This window comes from Nannospalax galili, unplaced genomic scaffold, assembly GCF_000622305.1.
Source record: "Nannospalax galili isolate Female #2095 unplaced genomic scaffold, S.galili_v1.0 scaffold568, whole genome shotgun sequence".
In the NCBI taxonomy this organism is placed as follows: Eukaryota; Metazoa; Chordata; class Mammalia; order Rodentia; family Spalacidae; genus Nannospalax; species Nannospalax galili.
This window is the reverse complement of record NW_008359441.1, coordinates 2,145,235-2,153,596: the sequence shown is the minus strand read 5'-3', so window position 1 is coordinate 2,153,596 and position 8,362 is coordinate 2,145,235.

Below are 8,362 nucleotides of genomic sequence, written 5' to 3'. Positions count from 1 at the left end.
ATCTATCTATCACCTATCTATCTATCATCTATCTATCTATCTATCTATCTATCTATCTATCTATCTATCTATCTATCTATCATCTATCATCTCTCAGGATTCAACCCTCCAGTCTGCCATACACAGACACACCGAGACACACCGAGACACACAGACATGAAATTACCATATGATCCAACTATGCTTCTGGTTCCATACATCTGTGCAAACACTTGTGCACAAATGTTCACAGTAACCATCCATCACAACCTCAAGGTGGAACTAACGATGTTCACCAGGTGCTGGATGGATACAAATAATAGAAACCAGCTCCTTTGGGAACTGAGGCCATGGTGAACCTCACAGGGGACAGAGCAAAATGACAGTTTTTCTCACTGGGCGGGGGTGGCGCATGTGGGGGTCTTCTTCCCATGGATTAGGATTTAGACAAGAGTAACCCTTCTTGCTATTGAGCATCGTGGGTGGCAGGAGTTGATCTTAGAGTTTCCACAGACTTCTGGTGCTGCTGGCTGAGTGGATGAGATGGCTCTTCTGCTGACTGTACCTGCTGTTGGCACAGGTCTGTCTCAGTATGTGTTCCCTTGAAAGGTTCCCATTGGGCAATAAGATCCAGGTAGCCCTTGTCCCACCATTGCATAATTAAGATATGTCAGTGTGATCTGGGTCCTTGGATTGCTGTTTCTCATGCTCTGCATCAGGCTAAGAACAGAAAGGAGCCTGGGTACTGGAGAAATCCTGTCAGAGCACTGGTTGTTCTGGCAAGTGAGTCTTTCCAGGGGTGGGGTTGGCGTAGGCTCTGTCTTCCTGGCACAGCTTCTGTGAGCTGCATGATCATGACACTTGGTCCTTGGCTCCCAGATACCCTGACAGCATCCCAAGGACCAAAGAACACCTGGGATACAGGAGGAGCAGGAGGTGCTAGACTATTTAGTCTGTGGAGGTTAACCAAAGTGGGGGACTCCATCCAGGCACCTATGGGGGAGGCTGTTGGCCATGCTGGGGTGAGGCTTCCTGGTGACAGGGCTGTTTGGGGGGCACTCGTGTTCCCATAAACAACCCCTCACCCGTGCTCTGCAAGTCAGCCCATTGAACGCAATTGTTCCCAGGTTGGACTCTGGTGGAACTGTACTTTGTTCTGTCCTTGCTGCCCGGGTTGAGGGGAACAGACATGTCCCTGGGCAAAGGTGTGCATGAGTGGTTCCATTTCTCACACTCTGAAAGCTATCAGGCTTTTACCAGACATCCTGATCCCAGGCTACACATACACATTTAAAAGATCATATATTATTTTCATTTTTGTGTGCCATGTGTATAACTGTATGTGGTATATGCATGTGCATGTGGGAGTGTGCCATGTGTGGGTGTGTGGAGGTCAGAGGTTGATGTTAGCTGTCTCCCTTTGCTGCTCTTTAATTTTTCAGACAGGGTCTTTCACTGAACCTGGAGCTCCTTCTTTGAGCTAGACCAAGTGGCCGGCAAGCCCCTGGGCTCCCTCTGTCTTTGCTCCTCCAGTGTTGACGCTGGCTTTTACATGGATGCTAGGGATCCAAACTCACGTCCTTATGCTTGCATAGTAAACATCCTACCACCGAGTATCTCTCCAGCCCCAATTAATATATGATCTCATGTGATCAAGAATTTATAAGCACACTGTATGTGGTGGCACATGCCTTTAATCTCAGCACCCGGGAGGCAGAAGCAGGCAGCTCTGTGAGATTGAAGTCAGCCTGGTCTACATTGCAAGTTCCAGGCCAGCTGGGGTTACAGTGAGACCCCCCCACCTCAAAAAATAGTTCATAAACACAAATAATGTTTGGGGGCATTTCTATGAATGTGCTTCATAAATCATGAGCGCTTACATATATTAATACAAAGTCACTATCCCTACTACCTAGGGAGAAGGTATTTAATGGGGACAATTTTTTAGAATATTTATTTATTTATGTATATGTCTGTACAGGTGCTCTAGCCCATGAGCCTGTAGAGGCTGGTAGAGGGAGTCAGATTCCTGAGCTGGAGTTAAAGGGATTTGTGGGATGTGAGTGCTGGGATCTTAACTCTAATCCTCATGATTAAGCAGTTTACCCAACTAAACCATCTTCCCAACTTCAATAGGGACAGTTTTGTGGAGGACATTTGATTATGTTCATAAATTATTTTGGTTGTCACTAATGGGGGTAGAGGAAGCAGGCAGGCACTGCACTGGTATATATTTGGTAGAGGTCAATTAATTAAAAACATTCTACTGTGCACAAGAGACCCTCACAAAAGAAAGGAAGGAAAGAAGGAAGGAGGGAGGGAGGGAAGGAAGGAAGGAAGGAAAGAAGGGAGGGAGGAAGGAAGGAAGGAAGGAAAGAAGGGAGGGAGGGAGGGAGGAAGGAAGGAAGGAAGGAAGGAAGGAAGGAAGGAAGGAAGGAAGGAAGGAAGAAAGGAAGGGAGACCTGGCCCCCAAAAAGGTTGCGGAAAACCTAACAATTCTCAAAACAAGTATTAACTTTCACTTTTTCCCAGTTTCCTACTTGTGATTCTATATGGATGCATTCCAATTTTGAACATTCTTCATTTCCTGGAATGTGACACACAGAGTAGGTACTCACCACCTAGATCTCTGCCTTCTCTGTGTACACCAAGATAGCCCAAAGTTCCAGTCACACCTCCAGGGACAATGCCGCTTACAGGCAGGGCATCACTTGGTGCCACAGACACAACCTACTAGAATTCTTGATTCTGCCGTGCCTGGTTTCTTAGCCAGTTCATTCCTGGTGGCAGCATCAAGGAATCTGCTCCTCTCAGAGGCCTTACCTAGGGAGTTCGCTTGAACCTCACCTAGGGGGTCTGCCTGAGTTCCTGTGAGGAGCTCCTGGTATGGTCTGGCTTCTGTTGGAAAGTATTGTAAAGAACATAGTAGTAACACAAGGGGACTTTTCAGGCAGCGTTTACACTCAAGGGGGAAGATAATGCTTATTGTAGTGATTGTGACTCTCCCTGGGGTGGCAGAAGAGGAGGCCACTGGGGCTGGAGAGATAGCTCAGCGGTTAAAAGCACTGACTGCTCTTACAGAGGACCTGGGTTCAATTCCCAGCACCCACATGGCGGCTAACAACTGTCCATAACTACAGTTCCAAGGGATCTGACACTGTCTCTGGCCTCCTTGGGCACTGCATGACATGGGTGCACTTACATACATGCAGGCAATACACTCAATATACATAAAATAAAAATAAATATTACAAAAAAAAGAGGCCACTGTGTTGATGCTGTCCAAAACCTTGCTGGCTAATGTAGGGATACCCTTTATAAAGTGGCCATAATCTGGACTAATGACTTTTAATTAATCTTAGCAAACTCAATGAACCCTGGGTTGTGTGGCCTGTGTTTCCTGGGAGCCTCTTTGATTTGGTATTCCACCCAAAAAGGTAATGAATGAATGGATATTCTTGAGAAGTAGCATATTAAAGAACTGAGGACAGTACAGCTATCTTCACACATGCACAAGGCGAAGACTGGGAAGGATCCAGCCTGGGTAGATGAGATATTCTGGAACTGGAGATGAAAAGGCAGGGTGGGCTGTTAAGATAAGCATGGATCCAAGCTTGTACTTCCTCAGAGAAGTTGGAGAAATCAGTTTGAATAAAATTGTGAGTGAGACCTGACTCTGGAGCACAGTTTCAGGAGACAGATGGTTCCAAGAGATATCAGGGGGAAGTGCACACTCTTAAAAATAAAATTTAAGGCTCTAGCTGGGCGGGGGCAGGGTGGCCGCTGGGGCCTGCTCTGACCTGCTCCAGCTTCTCCCTATCCCCCCCACCCCCCACCAGGCTGCCATGACAACCAGGAAGGCTGGCTTGTGGCTGGAGATGGAGATCTAGCCCTGCAGCTCCAAGTGCCAGTGGGAGTGGACCCCTGACCTCTTCAAGTATCTGTCGACCAAGCTCCCCACTAATGATGACATGGATGAACTTCTCCCCGGGAGCTGGGAGTCAAAGCTAGGGCAGCATTGGAAGGAGAAGCCCCTGTGGCAGGGAGCCAGTCCCTCCAAGGCCAAGCTGACCAAAATGCGTAAGAATTTGACTGCTGCCATGGACCAGGAACCTCAAGTCAGAATTCCCACAAGAATCCAATCTGATTATGGCCAGGTTGAAGCTGTGGATGACTGCGGAAGCCTACGCTACCAAACACCGAGAGCCTGAGAATTTAGGAAAGAAAGGGAACTAGAGCTGTGGTCCCCTTCTGTGAGCTGGAGCTGGGGTCCCCTCTTGTGAGTTAGAGCAGTGGGGGTGGGGGGGTGGAGTGGCTGCACGCAAAAAGCTGGCAGAGACTGCAGGCACGAGCCTAATGGCGCCTGCATTTCAAATATGGAAAAGGAGAAAAGCCTCTAAGAATCCGTGTTTTTGTAAGTCACCCCTTCCCAAATATCAAAACTACGCAGAACTCAAAGAGAATGTGCTATGTCGGTTTTATCAATCCACCTCAGGACCCAGACCATGAGTGAGGGCAGATCTCCCAGTGGGAAGGAGAAAAGTTAGTGAAACATGGAGACAGTGTTGTATTAACATTTCCTGGGGAGATGTGAACACATCTGTTCACCCCAGGTAGGACGCCAATGACAGACCAAAGTGAGGATTCCACCAAAGTCAATTTGGCAAACTAGTACGCTTATTAGGCTGACTTAAAGAGCATGGTTGAAGGGTTACTGACAGGAGTGTGGGTGACCCCCAAACAGCTGCATCACCATAAAGTCCCACCCCAACATGGATGACGACCTCTTGAAAGCAGCACCCTGGAGACCCCCTTCAGTTAGCTACCAACTTCCTATACACTCCAGCATCTCCCAAGATCACCTGAAGCTGAGGTAGGGCAGGAGAGAGGAACAGCTTAATTCCCAGGAGAAAGTCTTGTGCCTGCCTCCTGGGCTATCACTGTATTGTTTTGCTTAATTAGTTGTGATGCCTCCCTAGCCAAAGTCATCCCTACTCCAAGATGGAGAAGGAAGAAAAGAGGCCACACTACAACAGACAGGGCCTCACTCTGTAGCCAGGTTGGCCTGAACTCACAATGGAGTCCTAGTCAGGCCTAGAACTCTCAGTGACATGAGAAATATAAAAGAGTTGCACTGTATTTTCAAAGGAAGTTTTACCTTTACAATGTAAATTAAAAGGCTTCAAGAATTAACTGCAATCTGTATTTTCTTTATCTCCAGTTTGCTCTTCCCAGCAGGAGGCCCATGGACTCTGGTAGGCTGTGAGTCCTGAGCTCAGATGCTAACATTTATATAAGGTTAAAGTGTGTATTCAAAGCTGCACCTGCTCTCAGTAGTGTCTTTCTGCTTTTTACCTGCACCATTTTGATTTATTTTTAGCCAACACGCAAAAATATGAATGTAAGAGATGAAATGCTCTGTCAAAAATATTTTTAATATTTTATTTATTATATTTATTTTATGCATATGAGTGTATTGCCTGTATGTGTGTGAGTGCACCCATGTCGTGCAATGTCCACGGAGGTCAAAGAGGATTCCAGATCACCTGGAACTGGAATTACGGATGGCTGGTGGTTGCCATGTGGGTGCTGGGAACTGAACCCAGGTACTCTGCAAGAGCAGGCAGTGCTCTTAATTGAGCCATTTCTCTGGTCCCAAGTTCTAGTTTTTATTAGATGCTTAGTTTCAGATAAGCCATTGCTATAATGGCCTTGGTCCAAGGGAATAAAAGGAGATAGTATTTTACTTATGTCTTCATGTTTCTGTTTATTGAAATTGCAATAATAAAAAGTACGTCTTTGGGTTGGTAAGATGGTTTAGCAGTTCAGAGCACATACTGCTCTTGCAGGGGACCTGAGTTTGGTTCCCAGCCCATGTTGGATGGCTCACCACTGCCTTTAACTTCAGCTCCAGAGGATATGATGCCCTTTTTTGGCCCAGGGCACTGCACTCAGGTGCACAAACTCACACTCAGACACACAAATATACAAATAATTAAAATTATTTTTTATTGGTCTTTTTGAGACAGGGTCTCCCTGTAGTCTCAGCTGGCCTGGAACTCACTATGTAGACCAGGCTGGTCTTGAACTCATGGAGACCTACTTGCCTCTGCCTCACAAGTGCTGGCATTAAAGGTGTGTGCAATTAAAATTGATTTTTGAAAATTTAAAAATTATATGGGGATATCTGATGATTGGTTTAGACAAGAGGACTTTGTACACTCGAGCCAGAGGTAAGGACAGTAAGTCGGTGAAACAAAGTAGGGATGAGGCTGGTTCTTCCATAGTGTTCACTAACCTAGTCATGAGTCTCCAGTGTCCACCTGTGCTTATGGTGTCTTATCTGTAAATATTTTGATAAGTTTAGTACAATGCCTAGATTGTCATTAACAGCCTAAGTCTAACCAAGAAGTATCAAGTTCTCAGGTTGGGAGTGTGGTTCAGCTGGTAGACTGCTTCCCTCACATACACAGAGCCCTGGGTTCAATCCCCAGCACCACATAAACTGAGCATGCTGACACATGCTGACACAGCACTTGAGAAGCAGAAGCAGAAGATCAGAAGTTCAAGGTCTGCTCTCAATACATAGTGAGTTTAAGGCCAACCTAGGCTACATCTAAGAAAAAGTTTGGGGCTGGAGAGATGGCTCACTGGCTGTTCTTACAGAAGACCTAAGTTCAAATCCTAGCACCTACATGGCAGCTAACAATTATCTGTAATTCCAGTTCCAGAAGATCAGGCACCCTCTTCTGTCCTCCTCAGGCATTGCATGACACAAGTGTACTTACATACATGCAGGCAATATAGTCATACACATAAAAAGAAATTTTTTAAAAGTACAAAGTTATCAAAATAATAAAAGCACTTAGGAATAATTAGATAACGAAGTTCAGTAATTAGAAACTAGGTTTAATTTTGACTTTTGTAAGAAACAGCTAACAAAGAGTTCCATTGGTTATGTCAGTGACAATAGAGACAGCAAGGTATCCAGGTCTCTCTCCTGTTGACTCCTGGATGAAATCAGAATAGATATAGATAAGAGCTCTTTAGTGTGGGAATTACTGCCACTCTAATCGAAGAAATTCCTTTCTGTGATCAGTTCCACATGTGGTATGTAGTACGGAAATGATGAAGGAATGAGAGGGACCAAGAAAAGGCATTCAGACATTGCAAGTCTGCTAGTTGAGAAAGAATGACAGGTTTTCACTGAGGCTAAAGTGTGTTGGACACTATCAGAATGACCACATGGAAACATTCATGTGAGTTTACCTGCAGCCTGAACGAACCATCTACCAGCAGCAGCAGCATTCCTGGGATAATAGAGTGCCTTTCTCTTGTGGATAGCATGGACAGATGCTCAAATCAGTTTAACTTAATTGGATTCATAGTTGGAATGATATAGGCTAAGTTAAATGATTTTCAGTGCCCCCCCCTTTTTTTAGACAGGGTCTCCCTGTAGCCCCAGCTGGCCTCAATCTCACAGAGGTCTGCCTGCCTCTGCCTCCTGAGTGCTGGGATTATTCAAGGTATGAGCCACCATGCCTGGCTACATCTTCTTTTTCTATTTTGGCTTGGTTTCAAAACCACAGAAGGAAAATGAAAAAATTAGAGTAAGACCAGCCTCAGTTGGGGACTCAATTCCCCAGTAGGTCCTGTGGAGAATAGAAATAACTGTGTTGTTATCCAAACTCTCCTAAATGTTTCTCTCCTAAAGAGCCAGTTACAGGGGCTGGAAAGGTGGCTCAGTGGTTAAGAGCACTGGCTGCTTTTACAGAGGACTCGGGTTCAATTCCCAGCACCCACATGGTGGCTAACAACTATCCTAACTCCAGTTCCAAGGGATCTGGCACCTTCTGACCTCCGCAGGCATTGCACGACATAGGTATACTTACACACATACAGGCAATACACCCATACACATAAAAAATAAAGAAATAAAATATGTTTTTAAAAAAGAGTTACATTTTGTTCTGGGTTCTGTAGTGTCACAAACATATACATGGTTCTCTGGTTGCCTGGGACTACACTAAGATTACAATTTACCTGAACAAAAAAGCCTGACTCTTAAATTTAATTTTTAAAGCATTTTTATTGGATTTTTGCAATTTCCGTGCAATATAAATTGATGACATTCATATCCCCTCTCTCATCCACATCTCCCCACATTGCCCCCCCACCTCAATTCAATGTACTCTCTCTGTATAACAAAACCGATAGAGTCTAACTTTAATCCCCAAATGATCTCCAGTGTGGGTTCATCCACTGGAGCTTGCATACGACTTGTGCGTGCTGTCACCAATGAACTCAATGCTATGAGTTCACATGAGTAACTGACCAGCTGTCTGGAGAACGCAACCCCCCCCAGTGGTCATCCACAACCTCT